Source organism: Salminus brasiliensis, chromosome 5, assembly GCF_030463535.1.
Source record: "Salminus brasiliensis chromosome 5, fSalBra1.hap2, whole genome shotgun sequence".
NCBI classification, from domain to species: Eukaryota; Metazoa; Chordata; class Actinopteri; order Characiformes; family Bryconidae; genus Salminus; species Salminus brasiliensis.
Window position 1 is genome coordinate 15,996,750 of NC_132882.1, and position 16,459 is coordinate 16,013,208.

The window sequence follows — 16,459 nt, forward strand, 5'->3', positions numbered from 1 at the left end:
CTGACACAATGTAAAGTCTGCTAGATTCATAGCAAAATGATACAGGGTTTTTTGCATTACAGCAATCATATACAGTCAGGTATAGTATGTATTTAGACAATGACACATTTTTGTGTCATTTTGTCTCTGTAAATGACTTCATGGGATTTATAATAAAGCTATCAAAATAAGATTATGGCACATATTGTTGTCTTTAAATGAAGGGATTTCACTAAAATACCGCATTAATCGAATAGGAATTACAGCCATTTTTAAATAGTCACCGGGATTTTTACAGCATCAAAAGTAACTGGACAAATTAGCTAAATTAACTTTTCTTATTTGAAGTTTTTCTCTTTTTTATCAACTGCATCACATTCCCCTGCGACGATGACTTCTACTAGCAGTGAAGCCGGGTGAGGGAGATCACCTCAGTTTGGTGGCTATGTAGATAAGTAAATACCACAGAGCTAAAGGAGACCAGCTCACTCCTTCAATCGCCCGCTCACTCCATTGTTACCAGCTTCACGCTTCAGCACACTCCAAATTTTCCCTGTCACACTCCAATAAACCTAATTGTCCAAAATAAATGAGCTAATTTCTAAAGTTCCAGTTTATGTGGGTGAGATAAGTAGCTGGCTGATTGATTGGGGGATTTTTTTTTCTTCTTCTTCATTTTTTCCCCATGTCTGAGATTGTGTGTGTGCAAACAAGAGAAAGGGAGAGTGAGTGAAATGGGGCGGGAGGGGGTTGGATTGGGGGGAGGGGGGCGGAGAGACTTTCTCAGTGCACAAACGATGCTGTTTGTGTTATTTTCAAGATGGGTTGATTTAACCCCCACTGATATTCATCCAGCTACTGAGAGGGAAGAGAGAACGAGAGGGAGAGGGATGGAGGGGAGGAGTGCCCCTGGGGACGGAGTGTGGAGTCTTAGCCGTCATTTGCATTTTTTCATTTAAAATGTTATTTGCAGCACTAGTTTTTGCACTAACCCCTAAAGACCAGACAGATCCTCAGCAAAGAAGCAGATCAAATTAATCAAGAGGCGTTTTACGTGTTGTTGAAACACTCTGAGTGGAAGGAAAGCGAAGGACAGAGAAAAAGTTTGGTGGATCAAATATTTGTGCAGAACAGACATTCACTGCTCATGTTCTCCATCAGTGTTGTGAACAGTGCATTTTGCAGGGGAGCATGTGTCATTTTCTATTGATGTCCATCATGTGCTAATTCAAAGCAACGGCTTTCATCTGGGACAATGGGCCGCATCTGCCCACGGGTCCAAGGAAGTAAACCTTGAAACTAAAGGGTAAGATGCCTTTCAAACCATGCTGCTCGCTTATAATATTCATGCATTTTCCCAAGTGCTAATGGCAAATTTTCACTCACAGTTTACGCCATTAAATAATGTACCTGATAAAAAAAACAAAAGGCGAGAAGTGCTATTGTGCTCATATGTATGAAAATGTGTGTTTGTGACAAACACTGGATCTGCAGATGGGTTTTAACTAATGTAATACTTTGATTCTTTAGTGTTACACTGGAAACACAAATTTAACACGACCAAACGAGAAGAATAAGCTCCACCAAATAACTAGATGCAAATTGCATGGTAAGTGACGCACTCATATTTCCACAAGCTTTCCACAATGAAACCCTTGCAGTACACAGAGCTGTTTCCAGCCATTACTTAGTGTACAATGAATGTATGGAGCAACAATATGTATGTATGTAATATTAATATCTGCATCTTGTCACTCCTAGTTAAATTGCACATTATTCAAGTACATATAATTTTAATAACACAAATATATTTGTGAAAAAAATTAAAATGTGACATGTATAGAAGTACAGAAGAATGTTTATTTCTCCAATCATGCAGTGGGGGAAAAAGGTATTTAGTCAGTCACCAATTGTGCAAGTTCTCCCATTTAAATAAAATGAGAGAGGCCTGTAATTGACATCATAGGTAGACCTCAACTATGAGAGACAAAATGAGAAAAAATTTTTAGAAAATCACATTGTCTGATTTTTAAAGAATTTATTTGTAAATAATGGTGGAAAATAAGTATTTGGTCAATAACAAAAGTTCATCTCAATACTTTGTTATATATCCTTTGTTGGCAATGAGAGAGGTCAAACGTTTTCTGTAAGTCTTCACAAGGTTGGCACACACCGTTGCTGGTATGTTCTCTCAGGTATCTTTTTAAGTGAGAGAACTTGCACAATTGGTGACTGACTAAATGTTTTTTTCCCCACTATATATATATATATATATATATATATATATATATATATATATATATATATCTCATCTTAATTTTTGTCAAAATACCAATCTTTATTATTTCTACTTATTTTCTGTGCGTGTAAAAGGTCAAACTATTAAAACAGATCAAATGTAGTTTTTTTGGTCACACTAACATTAGCATGGTGGCAAATGTGCCACTTTTGGTTAGCTATGACAAACATAGTCCATCATGATAGCACTACATTTCATGTGTATTCAAGAAATATCCATATATCAGAAATGAACATGAGTTTGAGCTCACCCACCCTCAGCTCTGTGAACTGTTCTGTCAAATTTCATTCACTCAGCAGTCTGTTAAAAGACACAGGTTGTTGGTCAGAGGGAACAGGTTGCAGGTTAAAATGAGACACATGCAGAAAGAACTATATCAGGCTTCTGGGAGCAGATCAAGGAGAAAGATACGGAGGAAGAGAGAAAGGGAGAGAGAGAAAGAAAGAAGTAGTAGAAGAAGAAGAAAGCAAGCTGAGACTTTGACAGCTGCAGAATGGGAGACATTGTAGAGGTCATTTTTATGCGCACCCCTGGATCCACGCCCAGGTGTTAGTGCACAGTTAGCGTTCAGGCTCCTGCTTTTTTAGCTGACTCATCATGGCCTTCCATCTGTACAGTGCACAAGAGGAACGCACTAGGATTGAAGAGGTTACAATAAAGTATTGAGTGTCTATTGTAGTGAGTGTGTGAGCCTAAAGCAGAAGCTGGAGAGAGAGAGAGAGAGAGAGAGAGAGAGAGAAAGAGAGGGAGGCTTGCCTTTTACTTTGACCTGTGCCAGATGTTGCTTGGTGGAGCATTGAGAATGGATAGTCATTTCGTCTGCGAGGTACATCTTAATTAACAAGCTGGCACAGTGTCCGTGGAAGGATGAAAGGCAACTTCTGTGACATCAGCGTCTGAGTGATCAGTCTTTAAAGGAAAGGATAAGAAAACTGTCATATAGATTATTAGACTGCTGTGTCATTTGGTTTAAGACCTTCTTCTGCATTAAAAGGACAACTCCTTTACTAGAGTAGTTCTACCCTGCCTATTTTAGCAAACCCTTGCTCCAAACCAACCCAGCTCACCTCAAGACTGGCTTGTTAATCAGTGAAAGGGTGTTGGGAGCAGGGGGAACTCTAAAACTTACAGGTTAACAGTTCTTTACAGCAACATTACGTAGCATATAGCTTCAAAATCAGGTTGCTACTCTGCTGACCTATAAAAGAGAGAACAGCCAGGCTTGGAGTGCTGCTAACTATGCTTTCTAACTCTGGTGAAGCAGGCAGGAAAGCATCCACTGCGTAACCCAGGTCCAGAAATATCTCTACAATTACTCTACAATGTCAGTCCACAAGCCTCCTTTACTTTACATGCTGGCTCTGTATCTCTCAGCTTGTCCAGAAATGCTGTGTAATCATATCCTTTAGTGGTGGATCAAATTGCAAATTACACTTTTTTTGGTTTTTGATTAATACCAATTCTCGCATAATTGAGAATATTGAAACTTCCAGTTAGATTTCTACATGTGAACCAAGTTAGTTGGTCTTAAAGTATTAGGTATTATCATGGAACTTTTCCTTGTCAATTTCTCTGACCTGGTCAGCAAGTTGTTTCAAAATTTTGAAAAGCCAAGAGCCTTAAAATTGGTTCATTCATCATCCTTTGGTGTTATTTCAAACTCACAACTCTAACCTTTGTATGAAGCTCATGGGCACCTTTTTACTGGATTAAATATAGTACACATCTCTCTCCCTCTTTCTCTCTCTCTCTCTCTCTCTCTCTCTCTTTCTCTCTCTCTCTCTTTCTCTCTCTCTCTCTCACTCTCTCTCTCTTACATACACACACACACACCAAAGAGCTTGAGGACCAGCCATCTGCTCCAAAGTTAATGAAGAGAAGAAAATGGTAGAGAAGGTGAAACTCATCACCATCTTCAGAGCAAAGACTTAATATCCTTAAAACCTACTGCTACAAAAAGAGTGAGCTGAGTGTTTGAATGACAAATTATTTATTATTATGCCTAAAGGGACTACTATTTGAAAGAAGCAGAGTATCTGGATTACAAGTAGAATGTACACTGATAAGCCATAACATTAGTACCAGGAGAAGTGAAAAACATTGATTATCTTCACCTACAGCATCTGTCAGGAGCAGAATATAATAGGTGGCAAGTGAACAGTCAGTTGTTGAAGATGATATGTTTAAAGCAGGAAACATGGTCAAGCATAATTAGCTGAGCCACTTTAACAAGGGCCACATTGTGATGGCAAGATGTCTGGGTCAGAACATCATCAATCTTTTGTGGGATGTTCTTGGTATACAGTGGTCAGGGCAAACAAAAAATGTTCCAAGAAAGGACAAACAGTGAACCAGATATCTAGATAAGATCCATGGAGATCCTACCTCACAACTAAAGAATCTGTTGCTAGAACTGTTGTGCCAGAGATCACAGGACACCTTCCAGAGGTCTTGTGGAGTCCATGCCTCGAATGGTCTCCGCGAATTATCTGTTGTGGCGGCACAAGGGGGACCTACCCAATATTTGGCATGTGGTGTGAATGTTATGGCTGATCATGTAAGCAAATACCTTCAGTGTCTGTTTTCCAATAATATCACATTTTATACATATATTTATTGGAATAATATACACAATTTCCAATAAATTCTAATTAGTCTGTATTTGATATTAAGGCATACATTTATGTCTATGTTAACTGTTCAGTTATCTCTTGCTGCACTTGAACTACATGACTAATGTAGTGCACATGTATAAAATCTATGGACATCTACAAGACATTTGCAACTATTGTATTAACATCTGAGACACTTTACATTCCAAAGCACTATTTGTCAGCACTGTTGAATCAGAATAAATATTCCAATACAAAACCCTAAAGGTTTATCATATGCTCTATTTACTTTAGTCATGACCTCAATACCCCACCAAGAACTCTTTCAGAACACTTATTCTAGTGTGTGTGTGTGTGTGTGTATATATATATATATATATATATATATATATATATATATATATATATATTGAATTAAATGCCCTTTCCCATGACTTTGACAGTGCTTTTATGTATTGACATCTCTATTACCCTATTCCATTCCTGACATTTCTGCTGTCATTCTCATCTTTATCAAAGACACCAGCTTAATACCTAAATCAATAGCAATTCAGTCTTCTAAGACCTTTTATTAGAGACGTGCTTGACCTTGGGTCATGAACTTTAATCTATATGACAGCTCAATCAATCCCTTTTGAAATGATAATGAGCCACTGTAGGGAGGAGGGGTAGCATGTTGCCAAAAGGCTCAAAACATTTGTCCCAATCAGTCCATCGCATTGGTCTTATCTATTCCATTCAAATCTCATGTATAAAGAAATTCACAGCACAGACAACACACTACAGCACAGGAGAAAAATTCTATGAATAAATCCATGAACAATGGATGGAAGTCAGTTTTTTTAAGAGCAAATAATTTAACACACGATGCAGACGAGATTGGTTTTGTCTACACACAGCCTCTGTCCCAGAATGAGTTAAACCAGCAGCAAAGGGTGTCATGATTCTGTACACTCTCTAGGCATTGAAGCAAGGTCGGCAGGGTCCAAAGCAACCTTCCCTATTGGTCCTTTTCTGACTTTGACAGGTGCTGAACTCCTCTAACATGCTAAATGGGTCAGACTTGTTCAAAGGCAACAGAAGTCAGGTCTGTGTTAGACATTGGTCTGACAGCCCACCTATGGCATCATGCTGAGAAACACGGTCAAATTCAGCAGGTTCACACTCCCTCAGCCCTCACTGGGCAACCAAAGCAATCTGCTGGGCCAACCAAAGCCCTCCGCTGGGCCAACAGATGGAGAGGCATCCGGTGTTGACAACCACATGCTCTCCTGGTGGTTGCTAGGTCGGCGTGGCAGCAGACACAGGTGTGAGGCCTCATGTGTGCTGATGGCATACGCATCAGTCATTCTCTCCTGGTAGGAGAGCAGATCAACTGACCTCAGGTCCAGCTCTGACCGTGACCAATGTGTGAGTGTGATCACAAATGAGCTGAGGCAAACAACCACAGTACTCAACCAAAGATCCCCACATGTTCTGACTGCAGAGATGGACTGACAAGCATGGCTCCTTTAACAGTAAAGGTTCCTTTATGGGTCTTGTCCTGGATGTACAGTTTTTAAGGAAACATTTGGTACAGTTTTAGAAATGTTCTTCACACTTGCACATCTCACTTACAAAAACACTTCATTAAGGTATAAGAATCATCCATTAAAATATTATTTAGGGTTCTACAGTCCTGGTCCTGGAGTGACACTGACCTTCAAAGAAGTGTTTTCCCTGACATTCCCAGTTCACCTCAAGAAGAGCTTGTTCTTTGGTCCATTAGTTGCACCAGGTATGCTGGGTTCAGGAGAAACTCCATGATTAGGACTGAGAACTGCTGCTCCACAGCTTTGCTCCAAAGAACCCTTTTTGACACAGAGATGTCAAACTGAGCTTAAATTTGACAGTAATATACCCAAACACAAAGGCCTAAACGAGAATCTCAGCAACAGTGCTATTCTTCTAACACCTTCCACCAATGTCTTTCCTTGTACTATCCTTGTGTACGGGAGGAGGAGTTGTTCTTTGTAGGGCATGAGCAGTGGGTGGACAGCAGGTGAGATGTCTGCCTCATGTCCTCATTCACATGCCGTCCACCCCTGGATTTATGAGCATGTCAGGAGCAGCTGAAGCCTGCTGGCCTGGCTAAAGGTCTACTCAAAGCTGGAAGAGATGGGCTGACCACCCACTGACCGGCACAGATGCATCAGAGGACACTGAAGAGACGAGCTAGCATCCTAGAACTTCACTGAATGGAAAGGCAGGAGACATACTGCCTACTAAACAACACATGGAAATGAAGGACAACTTGTGTAGGGCAGTGGTACAGATAATTAGAATATGACTTTTCTCAAGTATAGTTTCTGAACAGTGAACGAGAAGCATTTGAAATATCATTCAGTTCAATACTAGTCAGTCTATCAGAAGCCAACCCTAGTCAAAAACATTTGCAGCTATTGAAGTCAAAACACCAGCAAAATTTTCAAAATGCAGACATTTGTCACTCGGCAGCCGAGCTGATTTAGCCAACATTGCAGCACATCGCTGGAGGCCATTTTAAATTAAAGCTAATCAAATTGGCTGTTCTGCCCTGTGCTTCCTAATGGCCCTTGTAAGCCACTGTTATAGATATGGATTGGTATGTGAAGGGAATTCTGAACAAAGGAAAAATTGTTACATTTCAAGAGACAAAACAGGTTCTTTTGTTTGGTGACTCTGAAAGCTGGGAGAGAGAAATGTGTGGGCAAATGGAATGAATTTTAATTTTAGAAAGCAAAATTACATAAACCACAACACTAAAAGTAGACATTATTTTTGCATCAAAGCATTTAGCATTTATGCTAATATTTTTAACCATTTTAATGTTTGTTTTATTAAGTTAGCTATTATAAACACTATAATAAATTTAATTAGACAAATGATTAAAAAATGAAAAATACCCTCTGCCCTTTACATTGTGTAAACATTTAAAAAATATTATGACAATAGAAATGATCCAAAACAGCACTGTAAAATGTGAAACAGTATATTATCACTGACATGCAAAAACCTCTTCAAATATTTAAAATGGTGGCTTTACAGGGATAGACAAATCTTCTTAACTTTCAATGGAAGTCAGTGTAAAAACATTTCTTCTGGTTCATTCCTTAACAGATTCTGACACACTGTAAAGAACAGTAGAAGGTTTTTGGTATATCCAACATTTTTTTACGTGATATAAAATGCTAATTTTGTTATCTCTGCTAAAAAAAATATTATTATTATTATTATTATTGTTATTATTATTATTATTATTATTATTATTATTATTTTGAAACTAAATAAATATAGATATATTGTTTGTTTGTTTTTGCATGAAACTAAATAAATTCTTGTTACAGAAGTATGGCTTATATTAAAGGTAGGAGTGTATTTTCTTCAATAATTCAAGGTTTTGTTACAACAGCAACAATATTTTCACTTTGACCCAGGCAGCAGGATGTAAGGCACTAAATCTGACAGTTTCCTTTCTCCTCCTGCTGTAACACATGCTCATTTGCAAAAGAACACCTTGCAACTGTGAGTGACACATAGATCAAAACCAACGGCCAGGTTCCTTCAGGTCTGTAACTGAATAATGAGTACAGGAATCCAGCCATCCAGCCTGGGAAAAGCAGATCCAACCGACCCTCAAAGACACAAGGCACAGCTCTTCAGACAAGAGCACCTCCTGATGCCATTGTGGTTGGTATGAGCATCTGTGTGTAAGTATGCGAGCATACGTGTGTGTGTGTGTGTGTGTTGCTTTAAGCAGAGGGACAGTGTTACACTGTTTGGCTCGCTTGCTGGGAAACGACACTTCAAACCCACAGCTGCGAGCATGAGGGGACTCCAGCTCTCTGACAAAAAGTTCAATAGTGGAGAGCTGGCAGCAAGAGATATGCTTTCACTTAGGGATCACAAGCTGAGAGAGGATGCATTCAAAACTCTCTCTCTCTCTTTCTCTGTCTCTCTCTCTCTCTTAGTCTCTCTCTCTCTCTATCTGTTTCTCACTCTTTCCTTTTTTTCTCTGAGAATAAACTTGAATAAACAACCCCCTTCTTTGTGACTAGCAGCCCCTCTCACAGTTCTCTGAATGAAATGCCATCTCCAGGCATTTTCACCACCATGGTTGCAGAGAATTCCAGCCATGCTGAGCTGAGAGCACAGGCAGGGTTTTCTTTGTCCTTAAACAGAAACTCTTTTCAGGCTTTTCTGCTTAAACAAACATGTGGGCAACTGGTTTCTTACTGTAAAATCATTTTAGGTAAAGCACATTTGTATGACAAACTTTTAAAGAAAAAGAGAAAGGAAGTCATTGCTTGGCATACAGGACTGTTAGGAGTGTTTGGTAATCTGGGAGGGGCCTTTTAATACTAGGGTGGTCTGGTGTGCTTTAAAATGAAAAATGAACTACTGCATGCATTGAAAAGTCACCAGTGACAAACCACTTACCTTATCTGAATGAGCATTATGGAGCAATTTTCTGTGACAGCAAGATGCCATAAAATGCATACATATACCACTAAAGTGCACCTAAGATATCTGTTACATTTACACAGACATATTCATCCAAAAACGCACAACCCAACCTGTCATGTTCTTCAAGAAGAAGCACCACAGCATGCTGCTTTTCTCCATTATGGAGCTTAAACAAAAGAAGGTAATGGATGGACACTCCAGAGGAAATGGTAAGAATGTCACATTCTACTATAGTTATGTTTAGTATAAGGTTATGGGTCTGGTTGACTTCAGGGTAGGTTAAGGTTAGAATTAGGATTGGGTGTAGTAGGTTCAGGTAACGAAATACTGGTAATATACTGGTTGCTTTGTAACATTCTCTGTTCAAATCATTTGATATCCATGTTATCCCAGTTATTATCCCAAGTCACAATTGTAGGAATCCCTCCTTACACCAGGGCATGGGAACGTGAACATGGTTTTAAAGTTTACTGCATAAATCCTTTTACTCAAAATATTCAGCCAACACCATAGCTGTGTTTAAACACGTGCCCTATCTACTATCCCCTACATGTGAAAACCCAGATCACTATATAGAGCACTATTATAGAGAACAGAATTTCGATTTTGGACACGTTGTTATGTGTGAACTCATTGCTGTGCGACAGCAGAGTACACACATATAGGGTTGCCAGATTGCTACAGTGGTTTCCACCCAAAATGTGTTTCATAATCCACCACCATGCATGAAAAAACACCCAAACATGAACATCAAAAACAGCATGTCCAGCATTTCAATACCAGTAAACCTGGCCTAATAATAAACTAATAAACTTGTGACCACACAGTTTTCAACTTGCGTTTTTTTGAATATGCATTTATTATGACAGGACACGTGACATGCAATCAGAAAGATTATAGAAAGATTAGAAATTCTATAATCAGAAAGATCAAAGAGTAAACTTACAAGTAATTAAATAAGTATAATTACGCATACATATAATAACTAGCTTATCTTTATAAGCAATGCAGCATCATCCTTCCAACAGCAGAACTGTGTACAGGTATATACTGGGTGCTGTCTGTCAGGTTAACTAGTACATGGAGGAGGCGAATCTCCCCAGCAACTTCAGTCTCCCCGGCACATCAGTCTTGATACTTAAGCAGTGAGACTTGTGTATGCTTGCGGCACAGTGACCTTTCCTGATAAAGGGCCATGATGACACTGTTGCAAAATCCCCTCAATTTGATAGGAAACCACCCGATCTGGCAACACTGGTTGCATAAACAGTCTGAACATCAGTCTTCCTCTGAGAAGCTGCATGTGATCCTTCAAACCAATCAGAGTGATGGATTTCATGCACTTAGTATACTGGCCAATGAAGATCAAAGACCCTGTTTACACCTGGTGAATTTTTGTGATTCGTATCTGTATCCTGATAAGATTTTAGCTACATGCATTTACACTGGTTAGTCAAATGTGTTCACAGGTAGTTAAACTGAACTCCAGTTGTTGTGTGGGACTGAGTATGCAAGTCAGTTGTTTTTCCGTTTGGCCTCTTTCTGTTCTGTGCTAAAGATTATGGCTGTCTGGGAATTTAAAATTTTACATGCCTTTGTGCATGTTCTTCTATGCCGTTGTCCTCCACTGAGCATGTGGCAAGCAAAATACGGCATGAGGAGGTGTTTCGGGTGTACTGGGAAAGGTTTTGGTTGCTGAATGTGTCGTGGAGAGACGGATGCGTTTACACTGCTTTAACACTGATTTAACATGGCTCAAATACGTCTCAGATCACCTCCTGCTTTGATTTGTCTTTATTGCAGGTGTCTTCACAGCACACGTTTTACAAGCAGAGAGATACAAACCCAGCACTGAGAATGACAGAAGAATGTGGACAGATGCGGTAGAATTAGATTACAGAATTTTACACAAATAGGACATGATTTGTCTCAAGTTACATGGTGTGCATCTCAGAGATGCTGTTCTCTCTACTACATTCAGTTTACCATCAAAATGAGCTGTTATTTCAAGGTAAAGTTTCTACATAATGTTATTTTAAAAGGTTAAAAAAGTTGTAGAGGTTCTTTACCAACTAGATTTTTAAGCACCTTTATTTTTAAGAGTGAGAGGGACGAACTCTACAATTTTGAAAGGTGGGACACTCCCTCATGTTGAATGGTTTCTAAATCCACGTATACAGTAATATTGATGAAGGAAAGAAGGCAGTTCTGAAAGAGTGATGACATTTTTTTTATTATTTTTTATTTATTATATTGATTTTGTTCTGACAGCAACAACATGCTTCTGAGCCCCTCTTAGAGCAGTGGCACACACAGACACACACACACACACACACACACACACAAACATTATCCTTATGTATTTTGTTTTTTGTTTAAAAATACCTCTAATTTACCATCCCCTTTCTCTCTCTTTCTCTCTCTCTCTCTCTCTCTCTCTCTCTCTCTGCCCTTCTCCAGCTTTGCCATTAGCGTCATTTGCATGTGGCTGAGAAGCCATTAGAATTTTAATGAAGCTGACCCTGGAGGCAGGACTTCAGCAAGCCCTAAACAACACACACACAGCCCTGAGGCAAGAGCACTTTTAGCATTCCCTCTCTCTCTCTCTCTCTCTCTCTCTCTCTCTCTCTCTCTCTCTCCCCCCTTCCCTGCTATGTAGGCTATTGCACAGTAACTTCATTTTTTGACTGTTGTTTTCCTGTGCTCTGAATGCTACAAGTACTCCTTCTGTTATCATTTCTAAAGACAATAAAATACAGCACACACACACACACACACACGCACACAAGTCCAGTAGATGCTTTTCAAAATCATTATTTTTATTGCCTCAGATTCAGTGATACTGTTTAATCTGAATGCCTCCTCATAACGCACATTTGGAGAATGAGAAGAAAAATGAATATCACTGTCGTCTGGTGGAGCCGCTCTAATGTGCACAATTTCCTGCCTCATTATGGCATTAATCTCAACCCTCTCTTTTATACCGTAATTACTCATTTGCGAAGGCTAAAATAATCATATTTAATTGGCTTCTGGAGCACCGGGTTCGGATTTGGTAGCGTCTGAACCGCAGGAGAGGATGACACACTCTTACCTAGCTCAGAGAGGAGTCGCGTTGCAGAATCTGTTGTGCTGTATGACAGCTGCTTAGTGATGGATGTGTTTCAGAAACAGGTCACATGGTTATGTCAGCTAGACAGAGGATGTGTGACCTCCTAAAAAAATGTGACATTTACTCTGCTTAACAGGACTGAGCTCACTGACATGACCTAATGACACACACACACACATGGCTTGTCTAGTCCCTGTTGATAAGTATTTCCAATAGAATAGGACTCTCTGGAGCAGATAAACAGGAACCTACTTGCACCATGCCTAATGACAGGTGAGGGTAAGAGGGCTATAAAGCCCCCAACATTGAGCTGTGGAGCAGTGGAACAGTGTGGGAGTTGGGGATGAGAAGTGCTCGTGACCATCCAACATCCTGCCCTCGCTAACACTCTTGTTGCTAATTGCAATCAAATCCTTGCAGAAATGTTCCAGAATCTAGTAGAAAGTCTTCCCTGGACAGTAGAGAAGGTTACTTACTAGAGTAAAGTTACTTGGAGAGTAAGGTTAAAAAAAGGATCAAATCTTTAATTACCCCCAATTTTAGACAGTTGTCATATATGAGCAAATATGAAATAAAACATATATAAGAGGAAATTTAGAACTCAACACCTTCTTATCTGGGCAGTAAGTGTTTATTTACTCAGTAAAACACTAATAAAACACTAATATTAGAATTAATACTAATTCCCTGTGCTTATTAAAACTCATTTATCATTTATAGTCATCCTTTACCACCTGGTTTGATAAATAAGTGCCTAACGATGTTAAATCAGCTGAGCTGGTGATGGAATTGAACAAATCCACACACTGCTTGGGGGCATCCAGGAGCTATCTGGAACCAAACTAGATAAGTAAGCTTAGCTAACTAAGCTCTCAACTACTTTCCTCAAAATGAGAAATTCTTGCTACTGTTCATTGTATTTATGCTTGCTTGCTTACTTGGTCTAATGTTACTTGCATCTGGCCTTAAGGAGTTTTTACAAGCAAAAAAAAGATACAAGTGATCTAACTTAAAATGTTGATGTGTGTGAATAATATATTAAATGTATATACCTGACTAATTAAAGAGAGTTGCCATGCCAGGGATTATGCATCTGAATTGCTTGAAAATAAAATTTAAAATGTGCTCACAGTAGCAACAAACATACACAGACTAACTGTAGTAAAATATGAATGACATGACAGAGCGATACATCAGGCCATGACATGAAGATACCTCAGGCATAAAGCTGGAGGGAAAGTGAGTACAGCTAACATTTAAGTCTGTGTCTGTGTGTTTGTGTGAGTGTGTGTGTGTGTGAGTGTTTTGTGTTTTCATAAGAGCATATGCTCATACATACATGAGTGCATTCATGAGTGCATACTCAGGCTAGGGGATTAAAGGAATAGATGTAACGGGATTATGTATTTAAAACCCAAAAATAGCACTGTTACTAATTGATTACAGTAACCGAAAAAAAGGCAATAATCAGACTCCAGTTTCTCCCAAAAAGAAAGCCATTCTGCCCAGAGTTGAGTTAAGCGGCATGTTTAAAAAGATAGAAGACTACGAGACTAAATGTAGGATTTCCGTACAAGGTAAAAATTAGACAGGATATAGGATTAAAGGCTCCAGGTGAAAGGCTTGCTTCAGATAGAATTGTAAGCACATACTTTATTTGCAGCATACAACTACGCCCAGGGATGTTCCTGGACTCCAATCTTGCACATGATGACACACAATCATTTTTTATATATTTCCGATAGCAGACAGGAAACAAAAGGATTTGCTTTATTTGCTTGCTTCAAACCACATGATTTCAGATCCATATTTGTGCAGAATCTCTCCTTTTTGCGACATGTCAGCTGTAAAAATCAGATACATAAAAAAAAAACATAAAGTATATTTAATAAAACATTGACAGAATTCCATCAGAATAGGAGAAACATGTGGCAGATTTTAGAGAGAGATTTTAAAACAGATTTGGCTTTAATTGTGGCCTTTATGTATATGCCCTGTATGTATATGCATTTGTATTTATGTGTCTGTGTGTGTGTGTGTGTGTGTGTGTGTGTGCATCTTAGTACTGTTTCAGCTCCAGGCAGGGAAATGATTGGCTCCCCCCTGAGGGCCTCTCGCTCCCTGCAGCATGTGGAAACCATGGCGCGTTGCCAGGATACAAGCCCCCAGTCTGTACTGACAAGCAGACATGAAGAGCAAAGATTAATTATTTACAAGCACACCCCTGTATGCCGTGACGACTTGGCACTTTTCCTGCATTAAATGTCACTATCTATGAAGCCACTGCCTTTACTACTTATTTCATATGGGTCTTGATTGTGACCCGTGATCCTTTTGCGCAATACCACTGAAAAAGGATGATGAATATTCTGCTCTGGCAGCATCATATTGCTCTTCTGTGTGGAGTGCTGTGAATAGATAGTCCTTTTGTGATTATTTAAAGGGAGCCAGGCCCAAATTCATCTAAAGAGGTTCATGTTGAGAGTTTCTTTGAGTTTTCTTTCCACCTTTTTAAAACCATATAGAATTTATAGTTTAATTTCATCACCCAGACCTCTGTTTCACCAGCTGTGTCATGATGTACCAAATAAACTGACAGATCAACGACACAATGGCTCATTATTAATTCAAATACATTGTCAAGATGTCTGAAGCATGTCCAGTATGTAAATCAAGGTGAGTGGCATGTGATAAAATGTTACCGGTAATGAAATCATTACCTCTTTAGATCTTCTTCACCTAGCAGTCATTTGCTGAGAAATATGCCTCACTTTCTGCTCAATTAAGTGTAGTGCACTTACAGTGCAGGTTGTTGGACCGAATCCGTGCTTAAGTGTGAGTGTTCTCCAGCGCGGTTGTTTCCATATGCCCTGCAAGCTTTCGCTCCCCATCCACCCTGTGATGGCACAAGCAAAGTGATGGCATCTGTGCACTTGCGGCCCAATAGGGACCCGCCTTTTTCCTTTTCTCCCCCAAAGCCCTAACGCGCGTGGCGCAGAATTTTATTTGCATTTGCTCTCATACATATTCATAGCGGCGGGGTCAGCTCACATGGAGAGGAGTGATTTAATTGGGCTTTGGACGGAGAGGCTTCTGAGTGACAGGCGGAGGAGGTGGATCCCCACTGCTAGAGGCAGGACTGACCCTGAGCTGCCTTTCTTTTGTTCCATCCTCTCTGTGCAGAATTGGAAAACCTCTTATCCCAGATAACACATGAAGTAATTGAATATCAATTTGCAACTTTTCAGGGCTGCCTACAGATGTGGCACAAAATAAGCAACGGTAGAGATGAAAAAGAAAAGTATGGACTGATAGATGATGTATAAGGTTTCAAATTAGCATTGAAAAGATAGATAGATAGATAGATAGATAGATAGATAGATAGATAGATAGATAGATAGATAGATCAGATAGCATCACTATAACATCATAACATTAGCATTTAATACATGTACCTTCAACAAATAGGTTTAATATAACTGAAAGTCGACCAATTAAAATTGGATTTTATTTATGAGGAGTAATAGAGGCTTTCTATTGAATCATATATTGAATTAAGCATTCATCTGGACCAAACAGTACTTTAGATCATGTCTCCATGTTTCCTAATGACTTCAGTCTGCAGTGGTCACACACATTCTACTAGAAAGCTGTGCTTGCATGGTGCTGTTTTTGGTACAGTAGAGTAAGCCTGGATTCAAGCATCCAATCCAGCTTTGGCTTGTAATTTGTTATCAGCAGAGGAGGCTCTTTGCCTCTGATTACTGGCCTCTTGTGTAGTGTGTCAGCCCCCTGTTCCAGGCAGAGACGTAATTGCATTGTTCTTGGTGAAGGACGAGGGGCGGGAGAAAAAGCATATGAAGTGAGTGCTGTGTATTAGTTCCCAGATTGTTCAGAATGATTGAAATGCATGATGTGAATCTGGCTGTTTCAATAACAAGACAAGGTTGCAATTTGCTGTTAAAGTGCTCT

The 16,459-nt window shown here is 39.4% G+C and overlaps 1 long non-coding RNA gene across 1 annotated transcript; it reads left to right on the top strand.

Moving 5' to 3' along the window:
* The first annotated feature begins 872 nt into the window (after positions 1-872).
* Positions 873-14,766, top strand: LOC140555519 (uncharacterized). Its single transcript, XR_011979664.1, has 3 exons — positions 873-1,285; positions 1,510-1,588; positions 14,551-14,766. It is a non-coding gene; the product is annotated as an uncharacterized lncRNA (long non-coding RNA).
* Positions 14,767-16,459: the final 1,693 nt, after the last annotated feature.